At 41.4% G+C, this 19,908-nt stretch overlaps 1 protein-coding gene across 4 annotated transcripts in view; it reads right to left on the bottom strand.

Annotated features, from left to right (window-relative positions):
- GATAD2A (GATA zinc finger domain containing 2A) overlaps positions 1-19,908 on the bottom strand; it is a 160,048-nt gene that overhangs the window by 77,588 nt on the left and 62,552 nt on the right. For 3 of the 4 annotated variants that reach the window (XM_070746378.1, XM_070746362.1, XM_070746352.1), the window contains exon 2: positions 5,227-5,289. The gene's annotated coding sequence lies outside the window, so the exon portion shown is untranslated. Of the gene's footprint in view, positions 1-5,226; positions 5,290-13,636; positions 13,898-19,908 lie in introns of those variants that run through there. The other variant, XM_070746372.1, reaches the window with a different exon arrangement.

The raw sequence follows: 19,908 nt of genomic DNA, 5'->3' as shown, positions 1-19,908 counted from the left end.
GCGGACGAAAGTTTGGCGATGATATATGATGTCATTGGGCGGGAAAAACCGTGGTATAGGAAAAAAAACCGTGAAGTATTTTCTAATTAATATTTTTGAAAAACCATGGTATAGACTTTTCGCGAAGTTCGAACCTGTGAAAATCGAGGGAACACTGTACTGGGTCCCCTACGAAAACTACTCTCAGGAATAAAAATGTAAAAGGTTGATAAAACTAAACATATATTTGCATGTTAGTATTAATAAAAAATAAAGTGTAAAATGTAATAATGCACACAAACCCAATAAATAAATAAATAAATAGCTGTATTTATATGATTATTATTATTTATTAGATTTGTATGCAAGGTGCATTGAAGGGTTAACATACACAGATTAGTATGGGGTCCCTATTCTTGGGGCGCCCACGGGCAAGTGCCCATCAGGCCCATGCGTTAAGACAGCCCTGGGATGATGACCTGGAGTGGGGAAGGAAAGAGGGGATGATTTGGGGGAAAGGACTGGCGCATACGTGAGCACCCATGAGGCTCGTGTGAGTGGGGTCACGTGTGCCGTGACGCTTGCACGAGTGGGTGCGTGTGCAGACGGACATGAACTGGCCAGCCACTCTTGTGGCCCAGTGGCAATTAGGCCCTGGCCTGGAAGTGCACTGTGGCCCACAGGTTGGGGACCCCTGCTCTAATTTTAGGAACTCCATACTGTCTAAAATGCTTCAGAGCTGGAAGGATGTTCTACTCCCCATGAAAACCATCTAAACAAGGGTACCACTATATAGGTAGCCCCAACCATTCATTTAGTGACCGCCTGAAATTACAACGGCACTGAAAGTAGTGACTTATGACTTTTTTTTCACACTTACGACCATTGTAGTATCCACATGGGTCATATAATCAAAATTCCCCCACTTGGCAACTGGCTCATATTCATTTATTTTATTAGATTTTATAAGCCGCCCAACTCCAAGTGGACACTGGGTGGAGTTTGCAGTGTCCAGGGGTCATGTGATCAACCTTTGTGACTGGGTTACTATTTTAACAATTGCAGTGATTCACTTAACAATTGTAGTGATTCATTTCAGTAGTGTGGCATGAAAGATCGTAAGATGAGACAGAATTCACTGAACAACTATCTCAAGACTTAGCAACAGGAACCTGGAGCTCGTTTGTGGTCCCAAGTCAAGGACTACCTGTACTCTATGGCAGCTTAGAGATTTCCTCTGATTCTTGGCTATTCCTGGCTTTCAACTGCACCCCCAGAGCAATTATAATGTTATGCTTTCCAAAGAGGAAAAGGACCATTGATCATAACAATATACTAAAATCTGAATTTCTTCCAGCTCGCCAAATGATACAGTGCATCCTTCTGTTCAGTTCTGCTCCAATTTAATTAAACCACCTAATTTTATTCCAGCTATTATGATCCACTCCCCAGAGAGGGTCAAGACTGGTGACTGACATCCTGTTCTGCGTATCATCTCCCTATGAGCCACAGACCAAAGCAGGAAACACCCGAGAAATTATAATAATGCTACACTCCTGAATGGACACGTCATTGCCACATCTACCAATTGATTTGGGCTAGATTCAGAAGTGGGACTCAGCAGGTTCTGATCAGTTCTGTAGAACCGGTAGCAGAACTTTTGAGTAGTTCTGGAAAACCGTTAAATACTACTTCTGACTGGCCTTGCCTCCATCTATTCTCTGCCTCCAGAGTCCCAGCTGATCGGGAGGAAATGGGGATTTTGCAGGAACCTCCCCCAGCCACACCCACTAAGGCAGGGGTCTCCAACCTTGGCAACTTTTAAGACTTGTGGACTTCAACTCCCAGAATTCCTCAGTCACCTTCCTCAACAAATCTGGCTGAGGAATTCTGGGAGTTGGAATCCACAAGTCACACCCACAAAACTGGCAGTAAAAAAAAATTGAATCCCACCACTGGCTAGATTGCATTGGTCTCCTAGCCCCACCAACAAAATACCAGCAATTTTGATCATGAGTGCATTAATCCAGTAATCTTAGCCAAGCAGCCTAGACTCTCAGTCAATGGTTGTCAACTTACTCAACGCTGAAGTCAAGAGGTTTTCTAAGCTCCGTGTCTTCCTAATGTTATCTATGAGTTTCATCTTGGCCTTCTGTTACTGAGTTGAAATTAAGAATTATTCCATTTTAAATGATGAATTCTACTTTGAGCGGAGCGATTGTAGCTCCACTAAATGTTGTATGTTATGTCTGTTTGTTTTTTGAAAATTAATAAAATACAGTGATACCTCGTCTTACAAACGCCTCGTCATACAAACTTTTCGAGATACAAACCCGGGATTTAAGATTTTTTTGCCTCTTCTTACAAACTATTTTCACCTTACAAACCCACCGCCGCCTCTGGGATGCCCCGCCTCCAGACTTCCGTTGCCAGCGAAGCACCCGTTTTTGTGCTGCTGGGATTTCCCTGAGGCTCCCCTGTATGGGAAACCCCACCTCCAGACTTCTGTGTTTTTGTGATGCTGCAGGGGAATCCCAGCAGCGCAAAAACAGGTGCTTTGCTGGCAACGGAAGTCTGGAGGTGGGGTTTCCCATGGAGGGAAGCCTCAGGGGAATCCACGCATCGCAAAAACGGGCGCTTCGTCTGGCAAAAGGGGTGAATTTTGGGCTTGCACGCATTAATCTCTTTTCCATTGATTCCTATGGAAAACATTGTTTCGTCTTACAAACTTTTCACCTTAAGAACCTCGTCCCGGAACCAATTAAGTTTGTAAGACAAGGTATCACTGTATATTTTTTAAAAAAAGAATTATTCCATTTTAAGTTTTGCAACGACAATCCTTTTGGGTATGTTAAAAACAGTAGAAATGTGCAAATTGGGACTGTCCTACTCAAGCACAACAAAAAGGCATTCCAGATCAGCCTGCCCCATATCTCTCATCCTAGCCATGGCATTTGAGGGGTTACGCGTGTGTAGTCCAAGCACGTCTAAAATTCTGCAATCTCCTCTTCTTCCATCGTTTCACATTTATTTATTCCTGTTTATTTCTGCTGCACTGAATCTCAAAAATGGTTTGTGAAATCAGTTCAGTTTCCAAACATCTTTGAACTTTAAAGCCTTAGCAAATTCCCCTGCCATTGGAGAAACTGGAGACCCTGCGCTCATAAATGGAGTTTGAAAAGATTAACAAAATGGTTACAGGTATCTATGCACCAGGCTTCAAGCAGCAAAGGAAGTAAGTTTACTACTGGTAGCTAATCATACCACTAGCAAATTGGTTTATATTCTTATAAATTTCCATAATTGAATCCCACCTGGAAACATTTCCACTGCCAGACCTCAGCCATGATAAGAGAAGAGCATGGTGACTTATGCAATGCTGCATTAAATTAACAGTCGCTATGTCACCTCTAAGTAACCTATTCCATGCCTCCAGAATGCAATGCTAAGTAAAATTAAATAGTACCCAGAAATGTGAAGGTTTGGGGGTATTCTGAAGAACATACACATGTCCAGGTTAGGAAAAGACCAAGATAGGTATTATTTCCACAGTCCCAACCTGTATCCTTAAACTATTTTTTAAAAAAACCACTTTGGAATTAAGGCAGCATCCAACAAGGGATGCTTCAACCGCAGTTGTGCTGGTATATCAATTGTGGGGTGATAAATCATATAATAATTGAATAACTCCAGCCTCAATTATATTAATTATTAAATATATTTATTAATTACATTTATTTGCTGTCCACCTCACTGTTAGGAGACTGTGGGCAGCCAGCTTACATCATAAAAGCAGAACTACAAATATTAAAAGTTAACAGAAATGAGATATTTTAAGAATCAAATAGATGCAGAAAAAGCGTTCGATAACTTAAATTGGAATTTTTTCATAAATCAACTAATAAAGGTGAAATTCAAAGAAAAATTTATAAGAACTATTCGGACCATCTATTCTAAACAATCAGCAAAATTTATTATTAATGGGCAATTAACAGAGAATATAAACATTGAAAAAGGAGTAAGGCAGGGATGCCCTCTCTCCCCTCTAATATTTGTATTGGCTATAGAAGTTTTCTTAACACAAATACGATCTAACAAAGACATCAAAGGGTTGAAAATAAAGGGGCAAGAATATAAGATCCAAGCATTTGCCGATGATTTGGTATTCAACATAGAAGACCCCATTGAATCTGGTGAAAATTTATTAAATGAGATTGTATATTTCACCAGAAAATAATTTGATATCAGAGAAGATGAATTATGATTTTCCTCCACATAAGAGAATTTAAATGATATATATTATATTGTTTGTTTATTGTTATAGTTAATATTGTTTATTGTACTTAAAATAAGTAATTAATATTATGATGATAATTATTATTATTTTTTTCTGAATGTGTTTTGTTTTATTTTTTGTTTATTTTCTTTTTTGTTACTTTTTCTAAATGTGTATATATATATTTTAAATCAATAATTTTTTTTCAAAAAAAGAAGAAAAAAGAATCAATTAGGGACCACAACTTTGGTGGGAAGATAACAGTGTTCTGTGCACATTTGTCATTTTGTCATGCCGGCCACATGACTACGGTCTTCAGACAGTGCTAACTCTTCAGATTTGTAACGGAGATAAGCACTGTCCCCTAGAGTTGGGAACGACTAGCACATATGTGCGAGGGGAGCTTTTACCTTTCTTATACAGATGGGATAGAGGTGGGGCCAATTACAATTTAGCAATGAGAGAATCTGGGCCTTCCCTAGTACAGTGCTAATTTCTAGCATAGATCAAATCACCATCAACAACTTCAGTTTTAGCATGGTTTTACTTCGCAATGTATTTCATCATGCAGGAAAAGGGACTGTACGGAAGCAAGGGCTATGGAACTTAGGAAATCAAATGCAGTCCTGGGGATTCTTTGAAATGCATTTGTAGTGCCCTTCTATGAATTTTGAACGCTGCAAGGTGAGCTGTTAATATACCATCATAAGGACAGCCTGAGTAATAGACAGGGCCATTTTAAGGCCAGCATTTTGCTGCCTGCTTACAGAGGGGCAAATATTTCTTGTGAGGACACAAAGCAAAAATACCTTTTCATTTTAATTTACTTCTGACAACTGGCAATGAAATTAGTTTATCTTTGAAGGTGGGAGATCTCAATTTAACTGCCATTAATGCAACAGCTGCATATGCTCCAACAGGCGCTACACACACACACACACACGCAATATATATAGAGACGGTGTACCTACCTGCTTCGGATGTTCATGAGGGATGTATAATTCTTTTAGCAGGCTGATCAAAAGTCAAGGAACCTATCAAGAAAACAAAGAAGGTGTTGAAGTTACACGAGTTTTGGATATCCTGGTCCCCTAGTAAGTGGCTAGAACGATGGTGCAAAAGCAGTAATAAAGTACAAACTACCTGATCTGAAACTAGCTCACTGCAGACTGGAATATCATTTTTAGTTTCAACCTCTTGAGATCAACAAGAAGCCCTACATGGCATTGGGCCAGAATACATCCGGAACCGCCTTCTACCGCACGAATCCCAGCGGCCGATAAGGTCCCACAGAGTTGGCCTTCTCCGGGTCCCGTCGACCAAACAATGTCGTTTGGCGGGCCCCAGGGGAAGAGCCTTCTCTGTGGCGGCCCTGGCCCTCTGGAATCAACTCCCCCCAGAGATTAGAACGGTGCCCACCCTCCTTGTCTTTCGCAAATTACTCAAGACCCACCTTTATCGCCAGGCATGGGGGAGTTAAGATATTCCTTCCCCCTAGGCCATTACAAGTTATGCATGGTGTGTTTGTGTGTATGTTTGGCTTTATAATAAGGGTTTTTAGTTGTTTTATTAATTGGATTGTTACATGCTGTTTTTTATCATTGTTGTTAGCCGCCCCGAGTCTGCGGAGAGGGGCAGGATACAAATCCAATAAATAATAATAATAATAATAATAATAATAATAATAATAATAATACATTTTTAATGTCCCCACCATAATTTCCCCCATGGATTGCCAACTTAAAAATCCAATGGCTGAAAAAAAAGAGCTAGTTTTTCCCCCAAAATAAGATGTCTTATATATTTTTTGAACCTCAAAATTTATTTTCAGGGAGAATCTATTATTTTGGGGTGCGTGGAGCAAGATGGGGCTCCTTTTGCCATCTTACCTGATTTCCAGCTCTGTCCCCCTAACCCTACCTAACCAAGAGGAAATGTCAGGGACCCGCTGTGTATGCCTTTAAATATTTTCAGGGAGCTCTTATTTCCCGAAGAGGATTTATTTTCGGGGGAGGTCTTATTTTCAGTATCTCCTCTTGACTCATAGCTGAGATCCAAAGTACAGAGTTTTAACTCTTTAAAGAAACTGGGCTTCCTCTTCCCCAAAACAAGAAGCCTTACACGACCTCACTTCAAATTGCAGGAAGTTTTCCATTGTGATTTATGATGCTTAGTTAGTTAGTCAAGCGTTTACAAGTAGGTATCGACTTACAACCGGTATTAAGACAGGATTTTACATTGCTAAGCAAGGCAGTTTTTAAGTAAGTCGAGCCTGATTTTATTAGGACCTCTTTTTTTGGGGGGGGGGGTTGTTAAACGAATCACTCTTAAGTGTATCATGCGTTCGTTAAGCAAATCTGGCTTTCCCTACTGACTTTGTCAGGGGATGGGGAATCTGGCTGGGTAGGTCATAATGACCGCATGATCCCAGCATGCTGCAGCCATTGTAAGTACATGTCAATTGCCATGTGACCAAATTTTAAATCACATTGTTGATGCTGCAATAGTCGTAAGTATGAGGACCAATTGCAATACACTTTTTTTCCAGTACTGTTCTCGTATTCAAATGGGTTCCAAACCAACAGTTGTTAACTCAAGGACCAAATGGACTGCATTTCATCTGACAGCAGTCCTTTATGACTGTCTGACATGTTGTAACTGGAGGAACTGGAGTTGAACTTACTATGTTCTAAATCAGGGGTGTGAAACTCAACACCCGTGGGCCGGATCCGGCCTATGGGGTGCTTAGATCTGGCCCATGGGATCACCCTGGAAACAGCAAAGAACCAGCTGGTGATACCTCTGCCAGTAAAAAAAGAGCTCAAGAGGGCCATCCGCAGCTCTTACGAGTTCCATTTTCGCTGGCAGAGGATTCCAGGATGTAATCACAGCCGAAAATGGAGCTCAGGAATCCATTTTCACCAGCAGAGCGCTCGGGCCACCACAGATGCCCCTGACACGAGTGATATAGAATAGAATAGAATAGAATAGAATTCTTTATTGGCCAAGTGAGATTGGGCACACAAGTAATTTGTCTTTGGTGCATATGCTCTCAGTGTACATAAAAGAAAAAAGGCAACACAATGATTGTCATGGGGTCAAATAAGCAATCAGGAAACCATCATTATTAGAAACATAGAAACATAGAAGACTGATAGCAGAAAAAGACCTCATGGTCCATCTAGTCTGCCCTTATACTATTTCCTGTGTTTTATCTTAGGATGGATATATGTTTATCCCAGGCATGTTTAAATTCAGTTACTGTGGATTTACCAACCACGTCTGCTGGAAGTTTGTTCCAAGGATCTACTACTCTTTCAGTGAAATATTATTTCCTCACGTTGCTTTTGATCTTTCCCCCAACTAACTTCAGATTGTGTCCCCTTGTTCTTGTGTTCACTTTCCTATTAAAAACACTTCCCTCCTGAACCTTATTTAACCCTTTAACATATTTAAATGTTTTGATCATGTCCCCCCTTTTCCTTCTGTCCTCCAGACTATACAGATTGAGTTCATTAAGTCTTTCCTGATACGTTTTATGCTTAAGACCTTCGACCATTCTTGTAGCCCGTCTTTGGACCCGTTCAATTTTGTCAATATCTTTTTGTAGATGAGGTCTCCAGAACTGAACACAGTACTCCAAATGTGGTCTCACCAGCGCTCTATATAAGGGGATCACAGTCTCCCTCTTCCTGCTTGTTATACCTCTAGCTTTGCAGCCAAGCATCCTACCTGCTTTTCCTACCGCCCGACCACACTGCTCACCCATTTTGAGACTATCAGAAATCACTATTAATATAAATTGTAAGGGTACAAGCAACAAGTTACACTCAGACAGACATAAGTGGGAGGAGATGGGCGACAGGAACGATGAGAAGACTAAGAGTAATAGAAATGCAGCCTTAGTGAATAGTTTGACAGTGGTGAGGGAATTATTTGTTTAGCAGAGGGATGGCGTTCGGGCAGGTATCGAGCTGGTCACACCCACCCAAGCCCCCCGAAATCAAACACAACTTTGATGCAGCCCTAAATGACACCCCTGTTCTAAAAGTATCATTTTGTCCCAGAAGTATGATTAGAAGAGAATTGAATATTAAATTTTTGTTCAAGCGAATCTTGCTCTGAGTTATCGTCTTTATCGTCTTTATTTGATAGTGCCTATATAGATTCTGGGAACACAGAGTCAAGCGAGGTCTGCCCAATACAAGTAGTCCTCAACTTACAACAGTACATTTAGTGACCGTTCAAAGTTACAACATTACTGAAAAAAAGGGACTTTTTGACTGTTTTTCACACTTGTGACCGTCGCAGCATCCCAATGGTTAGATGATCAAAATCCAGACCCTTGGCAACTGATTCACATTTATGACCATTGCAGTGTCCTGGGGTCATGTGATCTTCTTTCTTTGATTGACTGATTGTGACTTCTATGCTGCCCAATCCCATGGGACTCAGGGCGGCTTACAACAATAATTCTACAGCACAATATTAAAAAGCCAAATATAAATAGTAAAATAGTAAAAACAAACAAACATTAAACTAACAATTAATAAACATTGATAACCGCCTGACAAGCAGCCGGGGTGGCGCAGCTGGTAGAGTGCTGTACTGCAGGTCACTGAAGCTGACTAGATCTGAAGGTCAGCGGTTCAAATCTCATCACCGGCTCTAGGTTGACTCAGCCTTCCATCCTTCCGAGGTGGGTAAAATGAGGACCCGGATTGTGGGGGCAATAGGCTGGCTCTGTTAAAAAGTGCTATTGCTAACATGTTGTAAACCGCCCTGAGTCTAAGAAGGGCGGCATAAAAATTGAATGAATGAATGAATGAATGAATAAATAAATACGTAAATAAATAAATAAAAGCAAAGTCAATGGAGAAGCCAGATTTCACTTAACTCCTGTGTTACTAGGTTAACCGCAGTGCTTCACTTTAACAACAGTGGCAAGAAAAAATCACAACATGGGGCAAAACTCACTTCACAAATGCCTCACTTAGTAACAGAATTTTTTTGCTCAAGTGCGGTCATGAGCTGAGGACTACCTGTAGTCTCTTTTCTTTCAGTTTAAAACGTGTCAAGAAAAGACTAGGAGGTTTTTCTTTATTTCTATTGGGAATATTTTTTTTAAACAAAGGCTTAGTACCATGCCCAAAGGAAACCCAAAACATGCAGCTCCTGAAAAGCAGGTAAGAGGCTGATCTAGGAAGCCCAGGCTTGGAAATACATCCTGACCTCACCCTACGTAGCCAAAAGCTAGCAGTTCTTTCAGTCACAGACCCTCTGGGTTGACAACCTGGGGATTATGTACAGCCCACTGGGTGAAGTGACTCAAGAGGGCCATCTTGGTAATCAAAACATTCCTACACACTTAAAATATACTCATCCCAGAATTGGTCTTACTATGAGTTTCACAGAAAAATTATATTTCTCCCGAGGTAAAAAAATATTATTATTATTATTATTATTATTATTATTATTATTTAGATTTGTATGCCGCCCCTCTCCGCAGACTCGGGGGGGGGGGGGGGCTCACAACAGTGATGAAAAACAATATGTATTGACAAATCTAATAATTTAAAATCTAAAATAGCAATTGTACATTTAAAAAATCTAAAAACAAGGAACCCCAATATAAAAAACATACATACAGTCATATCATGCACTAAAACTACATAGGCAGGGGGAGATGTCTCAGTTCCCCCACACTTGACGACAGAGGTGGGTTTTGAGGAGTTTACGAAAGGCAAAAATACATTCTTACCCAGGGATAGGCAAAGTTGGCTCTTCTATGATATATGGACTTCAACTCCCAGAATTCCTGAGGTAGCATGATTGGCTCAGGAAATCTGGGAGGCGAAGTCCACAAGCCATAGAAGAGCCAACTTTACCTACCCCGGCCTAACCTAATTTGCATTTATATAATCCCTTTCAATATGCAACATGAGAAAATATTATTTTACTGAAAGAGTAGTAGATCCTTGGAACAAACTTCCAGCAGACGTGGTAGATAAATCCACAGTAACTGAATTTAAACATGCCTGGTATAAACATATATCCATCCTAAGATAAAATACAGAAAATAGTATAAGGGCAGACTAGATGGACCATGAGGTCTTTTTCTGCCGTCAGACTTCTATGTATCATAGATCATTCTTAAGGTCGATGCCATACAGCAGAGATCTTCAAACTTGGCAACTTTATGACTTGTGGACTTCAACTCCCAGAATTCTCCAGCTAGTCAGTCAGCCACCTATGGCTGGAGAATCCTGGGATTTGAAGTTCACAAGTCTTGAGAGAATCCTTATACAGCAGAGGTCTTCAAACTTGGCAACTTTAAGGCTGGTGGATTTCAACTCCCAGAATTCTCCAACCAGCATAGCTTGTGGCTGGAGAATTCTGGGAGTTGAAGTCCACAAGCCTTAAAGTTGCCAAGTTTGAAGACCTCTGCCATACAGGATAGACTGTCTCCCTGCTATGTTGGGGTTCAATGGCAGAACAGAGGCTCTTGCAGGCCCCAAACCCCAAATTCAATCTCTAGTTATCTTGGGGGGAGGGAGGGGGGAATGGAAAAGGCCCCCAAACTCTTGAAAATGCCTTCTTTAACTTTGATAGAATCCATCTACCCAAATATCAATGGTCAGAATTTTCAAACACTAATTACTATTCTGACTGGAAAAGGAAGGCGCCATTTTGGGGTCATCTTAGTGTGTTCCCTTCCGGCTTAGGATTCTGGGAATTGTGGTCCCAAGACCTCTGGAGGGCATTCGGTTGTGGAATAATAGAGTAAACCTTACAATTTAATCAATCAATCAGTTGTTTAAATTATAACTTTCATATGAATAAAGCCTGCACACTTTTTCCTTGCTTTTTAAAAAAGTAATAATAATAATAATAATAATAATAATAATAATAATAATAATAATAATAATTTACTAGATTTGTATGCCGCCCCTCTCCGAAGATTTGGGGCAGCTCACAACAATAACAAAAACAATATAATAGTAATACAAATCTAATATTTTAAAAAAAGTATATATAAAACCTCAACAATTAAAACCATACAACACATGCATACCAAACATAAAATATAAAAACCTGGGGGAGGTGTCTCAGTTCCCCCATGCCTGGTGGGTCTTGAGTAATTTGCAAAAGACAAGGAGGGTGGGGGCCGTTCTAATCTCCGGGGGGAGTTGATTCCAGAGGGCCGGGGCCGCCAGAGAGAAGGCTCTTCCCCTGGGACCCACCAAACGACATTGTATGTCGATGGGACCCGGAGAAGGCCAACTCTGTGGGACCTAATCGGCCCTCTTCTGTTTTCCTTTGTCTATTTAATTCAGTGGAACCCCAAATTCTCAAAAAAACAAAAAACGCAAAACAAAACCCAGCCCAATATTAAACTTTTATTATAATTTGTCTTGGGGGGGGGGACGACGAGTCATCAAATCAATTCAAAAATTAGTCAAACTTTCTATGACATCCCCCTCCCTTCATACAGGGGGCTGAGGACAGCTGCCCTAATTACTGTCCCCAACACATACTAAAAATAAAAGACCCTGAAAAAGAAGAAGCGTGTGTGAGATTATATGTGTGTATGTGTGTGTGTATGTCACATGTTTTTTTGCTGAATTTGAAAATTAAGGGAGATTAGGATAGCACTATTTCGGCCTTATTCTGGCCTCATCAGCTAGCCATACCCTTACTGGGATTTGATCCTGGTCTCCCTTAATTTTAAAAATTCAGCAAAAACATGTGATACATACAGAACATAGTTTGTTGGCTATGAATAAATTAACTGCCTTGAAATGGCCCTGGGTTGGGCCCAGAGGCAAAAAGGAGCTGTGACGTTCCTTCAATATACCAGGGTGATCCAACAGAAAAAACATATTTATATTATATTATTTATAATTTACTGTTGTGAGCCGCCCTGAGTCTGCGGAGAGGGGCAGCATACAAATCTAATAAATAAACAAACAAACAAACAAACAATATTTATATATGTGTGTTTTTTCACTGGTATATTGAAGGAACGTCACAGCTCCTTTTTGCCTCTAGGCCCAACCCAGGGCCATTTCAAGGCAGTTAATTTATTCATAGCCAACAAACTATATTCTTTATGCATCACATGTTTTTGCTGAATTTTTAAAATTAAGGGAGGCCAGGATCAAATCCGAGTAAGGGTATGGCTAACTGATGAGGCCAGAATAAGGCCGAAATAGCGCTATCCTAGTCTGCCTTAATTTTAAAAATTCAGTATACAGTATATATATGTATATATATATTGAAGAGATGCTTACTTTTATGTAAGGCCAATCGATTTAGTCAGCAGGGGCTGAAAAAATCTTAGTAGTTTGTAATAAATTTATTTATTTAAATTTAAATTTTTAAACGTTCTGGAGATGGTGAGATCTACTACTTCTTTATTTATAACTATACCTGGAACTCACATTTTTAAGACAATTCTTTATGTGTGTGTACAAATATACATATATAAAATGTTACATTTTTTAATACATAACTTAGATTTTATACACATATATAAAATCTCATTGCCACATAAACTTTTATTTAAAATGATGGGGACTGCCTAGTTAAAACATTCTCCTTGCCCATTTTTAAAGATGCCTCACAGAAGTTAGCAAAGGCTGCCGAATCCAACAGCTTGAGAACATTTCCTTCTTGTTCTTTCACAGGGGAACGTGAATACCTGCTTTTCGGGGTTCCCCTGGCAAGCTGGGGGGGGGAAACCCTCGGTAGGAACAAAATACGGTCTGTGATCTCGGAAGCCTGGGGTGGGGCAGGGTTTTCACTCGCTTTGGCAAACCTCTTTCTGCTGCCCCACTGGCTTCATGTAGCCCACGGCCGATTTTGGCAGAAGCCAAATACATGGAAATGGAGGAAGGGTCCCCGTAGAAATTGGCAAAATAATGATAATCCTAAGCGGCTGTTTATTTTTCATTCATACCCAACGTCTCGTTTCCCCCTGTTCAATCCAAAACCAGTGTCTCTTAAGACATGGTTTTACAGCATTTACTTACACATACAGAGAAAGAAAAGAAAGTGAGAGAAAGAAAGAGAGAGAGAAAGCGGAAAAGATTTTGAAACAAAAGTTGAACCGCCAAGCTCTTCCCTCCCACCCAACAGCGAAGAAGAGAGCTAAACGCGTGGAGAAAACAATGCCCAAAACAGAATACGGAGCTGGGAGTGAGCCGGGAATCCTAATTCTGTTTCTTCAGGAAGAAAGGAAGAAATTCCCAAGAGGAATTCAGGATGACAAAGAGGTTGTCTCCCACAAGGCTCAACGTTTCGCTTCCCCAGCTCCCTGCCTTCCTCCTTTGACCCATACGCTGCTGCTGCTGCTGCTTACGAAGAAGAGGAAATTACCAGCTGAGTGGAGGCTCAGGGCCCTGCCCCACTTCGTCGCTTCCCCTCCTCCTCCTCCTCTTCCCGGCAGGGAAGCCTGGCGAACTCCGAGTCAACTTCGCACGCAAAGAGCCGCTTGCCTCCGCGGACGACCTCCTCCAAAAGCTGAAGCGGCCAAGGAAAGAGCGCTCGGTGGTTGTCGGAGCAGAATCCCCTTCCCCACCTGGCGGGGCAAAGCGATGGTTGAAGGGGTCAATCAAAAAGGACCCCCCCCCCCAGCGTGGACGGACGAGGTTATCTATGCGTTCAAGTGTCACATCAGAGACTGGAAGCCGTTTCCAGTGGGCGTTCCGAAAAAAAGTCAGGGAGAGACTCCGGGAAGAAGCTTCCTCCTCTAAGGGAGCCAATAAACGAGGCTGGCTCTTGCCCCTCTAAGCTGGCTTACGCTTCCGGAGCAGTTGCAGGAATGACCTTAGGACTCCAGAGAGAGAGAGAGAGAAGAGGGGGAAAGAGAAAAAGGGTGAAAGAGAGAAGGGGGGGGAGAGAGAAAGAGAGTGAGTAGAAGGGGGAAAGAGAGGGAGGGAGTAGTGGGGGGGAGAGAGAGAGGAGGAGAGAGAAAGTAGAGGGGGAAAGAGAGAAGAGAGAGAAAGAGAAAAAGAGAGGGAGGGAGGGGGGGAAGAGAAAAGGAATGAAAGAGAGAGAGTAAGTAGAGGGGAGAAGAGAAAGAGGGGGGAGGGAGGGAGAGAAGAGGGGGAAAGAGAAAAAGAGTGAAAGAGAGATGGGGGAGAGAGAGAGTAGAGGGGGAGAAAGAGAGGGAGGGAGGAAGTATAGGGGAAAGAGAGAGGCGGAAGGGAGAGAGGGAGGGAAGGAGAGAGAGAGAAGAGGGGAAAAGAGTGAAAGAGGGGGGAGGGAGGGGGAAAAGGGAGGGAGGAAGTAGAGGGGGAAAGAGAGAGGAGGGGGGGGAAGTAATTGTGCCAAAGAGGCTGGATTTACAAAGAAGACAAGGCCTTGAAGAGTTGCACAGCAAGACAGAAAGGTGAACTGGTGAAGATTTAGCAGGCAGCATCCAACAACAAAAGGTTACTTTTAAAATGAAAACTGACCAGGCTACAGAACTCTACTGGAATAACCAATTGGACAAAAAAAGATTACAACTTTTGTGTTGAAGTAAGGAAAAGAGTTACAAGGGATGATGTGTTAAGAGACAAAGTTAGGCACACTGGAAAACAAGATCAGGCTCTCAAACGCTTTGGGACTGGGCTTGCATTTTTCCTCCATTTCTTTTGTCAGTTTTAAAACTTGGGGATGCATTCTTTTAAAAAGTTGTCCAGGACCGTTACCTCAAAATGTAGACGTTCTGCAGCTAAGCAATTTTGGGTTTTTCAGGCACAGGTCTATGTATTTTGGAAGCTTTTTAAAGATGTTAAGTAAATTTGTAGTATTTTTGGGGGGGGGGGATAGTGGGGGGGGGAGTTGTAAACATGCATCCAGCAAAGTTGCTGAATTTTGGGAGCATCATCTGCAGAAATTTATTTATTTATTAAATTTGTATGCCGCCCCTCTCCGTAGAAATGTCAAAACAAGAGATCTGGAAGAGAACTGGAAGGTAACTTGGGGCTCATCAAGACACCAAGATGTGTCTTTAGTAACAAACAATGTCAGTGAACAATTTTGGGTCCTCCTCCTCCTCTTCTTCCTCTTCTGTGTTTCTTGATCTTAAATTTTGTTTAAAGCATATGGACTCCCAAACTCCCAGAATTCACTGGCAAGTATGCCGGCTGGGGGAATTCCGAGAGTTGCATTCCAACTGGGTGGGACACACAATGAACGAAGGGCTCTTCCAGTGCCCTTAGAAGTCCCCTTGCCTAACACAACTTGGTTCGTTTCATCCCGTATGCCATTTCCAACAATACAGTGTTCCCTTGATTTTCGCGGGGGATGCGTTCCGAGACCGCCCGCGAAAGTTGAATTTCCGCGAAGTAGAGATGCGGAAGTAAATACACCATTTTTGGCTATGAACAGTATCACAAGCCTTCCCTTAACACTTTAAACCCCTAAACTGCAATTTCTCATTCCCTTAGCAACCATTTAGATTTCTCACCATGTTTATTTATTAAAGTTTATTAAAAAAATATTTATTAAAGGCAGACGAAAGTTTGGCGATGACATATGACGTCATCGGGTGGGAAAAACGTGGTATAGGGAAAAAGCCCGCGAAGTATTTTTTAATTAATATTTTTTAAAAACCGTGGTATAGACTTTTCGCGAAGTTCGAACCCGCACAAATCGAGGGAACACTGTAGCTAGGACTATAAGGCCACACTAAACCGTGACAAATCACAAGGCTCCCTCCCACCCTACCCACCATTTGTTCTGGGCCAGCTGATGAGACTGCTTCTGAACATGGAGGCTTCACATGGGGGCCCTCCTTGCCCAAGAACTGATAAAAGACCACTCCTGCTCTATCGGACTGAAACTCACATCTTACATCCCCCACGGTAAACATCCAGATGACTCAGAAAGCCTTACCAACAGGCCGCGACAGAGGTGGCCCTCTCTGTGATTTGACAGACAGGCGACTGTAAAACCAGCAACCATTTCTGAATGTCGCGAGCACACCAACCCACTAAAATGAAGCGAAGCATATAAATAGCACACTGTTACTCGACTTACAACAGTTTGTGTTCAAAGTTACAACGGTGCCAGGGGGAAAAAGTGACTTCTGACTGGTTTTCACACTCACAACCCTTGCAGGATTTATTTATTTATTTACTTTACTTACTTACTTACTTACTTACTTACTTACTTACTTACTTACTTACTTACTGGATTTGTATGCCACCCCTCTCTGCAGACTTGGGGCGGCTAGCAATGATAAAAAACAACATGTAACAATCCACTTTAATAAAACAACTAAAAACCCTTATTATAAAAACCAAACATACACACAAACATACCATACATAACTTGTAATGGCCATGGGGAAGGAATATCCTAACTCCCCCATGCCTGGCGACAAAGGTGGGTCTTGAGTAACTTGTGAAAGACAAGGAGGGTGGGGGCCGTTCTAATCTCTGGGGGGCAGTTGATTCCAGAGGGCCGGGGCCACCACAGAGAAGGCTCTTCCCCTGGAGCCCACCAAACTACATTGTTTGGTCGCCCGGACCCGGAGATCACCCCGTGATCAAAATTTAAATGCGTGAGTCAACTGAAATAGTTGACCAACACCACTCTTTTCCCTTTCTTTCTTTCTTTCTTCCTTTCCCCCCTTTCCTTTCTTTTTCTCCTTTCTTTCCTTTTCCTTTTTCCTTTGTATAAATTTAGTCTAGGCTCAAGTGATAAGACAACTATGTAACCAACATAGTATATTTAGTATGTACCAATATATTAAGTAATTGATATAAAACATATACTGTAAAGGTAAACTGCTGAAATGTAAGCCTAAAAACCTCAACTTAATGTTAAACATGTTGACTAACTTTGTTTATTTTAATTGTTTAATAAAAGCTTATCTTTAAACCCAAAACAAAATTCAGACGCTTTCAAACCGACCCATATTCATGATGATGCCCAGGGTCACATGATCCCCTTTTGTAGCCTTCTGACATGCAAAGTCAAAGGAGAAGCCAAATTCGCTTAACAAGCATGCTAACTAACCGAACAACAGAAGAGTTTCACTTAACAACCGTGGCATGAAAGGTTGTAAAATGGTGCAAAACTCACTTAACTAATATCTCCCTTAGCAGCCTAAATTTTGGGCTCAATTGTGGCCGAGGTCTACTTGTATTCAATTCCTTGCATTGACCAGTTGAAGTCTTTGGGCAGCCAAGAAGCAAGACCCACCTTGGAGATCCTGGAACTAAATGCCATTCTGGTTAGGCAACCAAATATGGAACATCTGTTGTCTTTTAAGTTTTCAGAAAACTTAGCTGCTTTTTATACCTTACAACAGTGTTTTTCAACCAGTGTGCCGCGGCACACTAGTGTGCCGCGAGACATGGTCAGGTGTGCCGCGAAGCTCAGAGAGAGAAAGAAAACAAGAGAGAGAGAAAGAAAGAAAGCAAGAGAGAGAGAGAGAAAGCAAGAGAGAGAGAGAGAAAGCAAGAGAGAGAGAGAGAGAGAGAGAGAAAGAAAGCAAGCAAGAGAAAGAAAACAAGAGAGAGAGAAAGAAAGAGAAAGAAAGCAAGAAAGAGAAAAAGCAAGAGAACGAGAGAGAGAGAGAAAGCAAGAGAGAAGGCAAGAGAAAGAGAACAAGAGAGGGAAAGAAAGAAAGAGGGATGGAGAGAGAGAGAGAAAAAAGAGAGAGGGAGAGAAAGAGGGAGGGAGAGAGAAATAGAGTGAAAGGGAGGAAGAGAGAGAGAGAGAAATTTTTTGTCTAAACTTTTTTTTAGCCACCCCACCCCACCCCACCCCCCAAATGTGCCCCATGGTTTTGTAAATGTAAAAAATGTGCCACGGCTCAAAAAAGGTTGAAAATCACTGCCTTACAAGACGGTTCCCAGTGGCAGAATGAGGGAGGAAGGTTTAGCAGGGAAAACAAAATTTGGGAATTACTCATAACTTTGAGGGGGGAAACATCTCTTTGCGATGTAAACAGCTACCACGAACACAGATAGTTTTTTATTCCCTGTTTGTTTTGAAAGGCTCGATCCAGATTTAATGATAGGTTGCAATTTCTTTGTGAAGCACACCAGTGAGAAGAAAGTTGGAGGTGTTTTCAAGGACTTTCAGATTAAGGAAGTTAAAGACCTGTTTTTTCATTTGAGTTCAGCTAGTAGTTTCACCATGAACTTCCATGTTAAAGAGTTGGTTCCTGTTTGTACAGAACCCAAATCCCTGGATTCTGATCAGGAAGAGCCCAGAATCTCCTACAGACCCGGCTTCTCGATCTGCAGGAAAGAACCTCAACAGGCTCAACAAGCCAATAATGAAAATATTTACCTGGTTTAGACCAGGGGCCTCCATCCTCAGGAACTTTAAAACTTGTGGACTTCAACTTCCAGAATTCCTCAGCCAGCAAAGATGACTGAAGAACTCTGGGAGTTGAAGTCCACAAGCCTTAAAGTTGCCAATGTTGGAGACCCCTGGTTTAGACCACTGCTTTATTTAATTTATTTTATTATTTAATTTAATTTGATTTCTATGCCGGCCAATCCCGAAGGACTCAGGGTGGCTCACAACAATATAAAATTACAATAACAATAAAAAGAAGTTAAGGAAAAAAACCAAGCAATTTCTAAAATCCTAATTAAAATAAAAAAAAAAACAGTTCGACAACACACATACTAGTCATTCATACCCATTCATATACATGGACAAGCTATTAGTTGATTTAGGCTTTGGACTCAGGATAGCTTTGTCATATAAAAAAACCTAGGTCTTAATCCCAAAGATGCTTTTTTCCCAAAATGCATCTGGACTTAGTTTTATTTTTCTTTCACAGAAACATAGAAGACTGACGGCAGAAAAAGACCTCATGATCCATCTAGTCTGCCCTTATACTATTTTCTGTATTTTATCTTAGGATGGATATATGTTTATCCCAGGCATGTTTAAATTCAGTTACTGTGGATTTATCTACCATGTCTGCTGGAGGTTTGTCCCAAGGATCTACTACTCTTTCAGTAAAATAATATTTTCTCATGTTGCTTTTGATCTTTCCCCCAACTAACCTCAGATTGTGTCCCCTTGTTCTTGTGTTCACTTTCCTATTAAAAACACCATGACCTGAATGATTCCGAAACTCGACAAGGCACCTGGATGTTAACTTCAACCAGCATTTTCCTTGTGCCCTTTAGTGAGTTGAATGCCAATTGCTGGATTATTGCTAATTCACATTTTTCCTCAGTTTGGTTGCTACTACAGGTCATAAGTCACTTTTTCAGGGCTGCTGTAACTTTGAACGGTTACTAAACGAAGTGTTGTAAATCGAGGACTACCTGTACTTGATTTACATTCACAAGCAAACCTAATATTTCTGTTGCTGAGAAAGACTTGCTAAGTGAGTTTTGCCCCATTTTGTAGCCTTTCTTGCCACAGTTGTTAAGTGAATCACTGTGGTTGTTAAGGAAGTAATACGGTTGTTAAGTGAATCTGGCTTCCCCGTGGACTTTGCTTGTCAGAAGGTTGTTAATGAGCTGGGGTGGCGCAGCAGGTAGAGTGCTGTACTGCAGGCCACTGAAGCTGACTGTAGATCTGCAGGTCAGCGGTTCAAATCTCATCACCAGCTCAAGGTTGACTCAACCTTCCATCCTTCCGAGGTGGGTAAAATGAGGACGCAGATTGTGGGGGCA

Source organism: Erythrolamprus reginae, chromosome 1, assembly GCF_031021105.1.
Source record: "Erythrolamprus reginae isolate rEryReg1 chromosome 1, rEryReg1.hap1, whole genome shotgun sequence".
In the NCBI taxonomy this organism is placed as follows: Eukaryota; Metazoa; Chordata; class Lepidosauria; order Squamata; family Dipsadidae; genus Erythrolamprus; species Erythrolamprus reginae.
This window is presented reverse-complemented; position numbering and strand designations above follow the sequence as displayed.